Genomic DNA, 1,185 nt, shown 5'->3' with positions numbered 1-1,185 from the left:
TGGCCCCGCCCTCTACCCCTCCCTCCCAGCTGAGTGACCTCTATCCAGCCTGGGCTGTCTCCTAGTCTGTCACCGTCTGTCAAATGGGAATCAGAGCTGAGGGTGTGGTGAGGATTCCAAGAGTCCAAGCCGCGAAAACAAAGAGCTCAATCTGAGAGTTGCACACATCCTCTCGGGATTTAGGAGAGGCAGGATTGTGTGGTGCAGGGTTTTGCAAACTTTCTGAACTCGCTGTAAGAAATTATGTTTTTTGGGCTTGCAAGGTGGCTCAAAAGACGAAGGCGCTGGTAGTCAAGCCTGGTGGCTGAGTGTGATCCATTGGACTCTCCCGACGGAAGGAGAAAACCAAGTCCTGAGACTGTCATTTGATCTCCACGAACCCCAACACTTCACATAAATACATTTATCTTTAATTTAAAAATATTTATTTATTTATTTATTTATTTATTTATTTATTTATTTATTTTGCCTACCTGTATGTATGTATACCACATATATGCCTGGTGCCCGCGGATCTGGATGGAGTTAGGAATGGTTGTGAGCCACTCTGTGGGTGTTGGGAGAACTTAGGTCCTCTTCAAGAGCAGTAAATGCTCCTCACCCTAACTTTAAAATTTTTCAAGGAATTATTTTTTTTGTAATGCAAGGCATAAAACTGAACACAAAAATTGTCCATGAAGATATAGGTCCCTTCTACCTTATCCCAGGTGTGTGTGTGTGTGTGTGTGTGTGTGTGTGTGTGTGTGCTGATTTTTGAGACAGAGTCTAATGCAGCCCAGACCAGCCTGAGCTCCCTATATAGCTGAGGATGACAATTGAACTTCCAGATCCTTCAATCTGGGGCTACAGGTTTATGTACCACTACATCTAGTTTAGTCTAGAGATGCTTCCTCCTCCTCCTTCTCTTCCTTCTCCTCCTCTTCTTTTTCTTTTCTTCATCTCCTCCTGCTCCTCTTCTTCCTCTTTTTCCTCCTCCTCCTTTTCTTCTCTTCCTCTTTCTCTTGCCCCCTCTTCTTCAGACATAGTTTCATCATGTAGACCAGGCTGGCTTCAGACTGACAGCCTGCCTCTGCTTCCTAGCCCTTGGATTACAGGCATGAGCTATAATGCCCAGCTCAGTCTTGAGACTCTCAAAACTTTTAACACTAGTGATGCTTTAAGGGTTGAGGAATTTTTTTTTTTTTT

This window comes from Microtus ochrogaster, unplaced genomic scaffold (assembly GCF_000317375.1).
Source record: "Microtus ochrogaster isolate Prairie Vole_2 unplaced genomic scaffold, MicOch1.0 UNK74, whole genome shotgun sequence".
NCBI lineage: Eukaryota > Metazoa > Chordata > Mammalia > Rodentia > Cricetidae > Microtus > Microtus ochrogaster.
Note: the sequence above shows the minus strand (reverse complement) of the source record.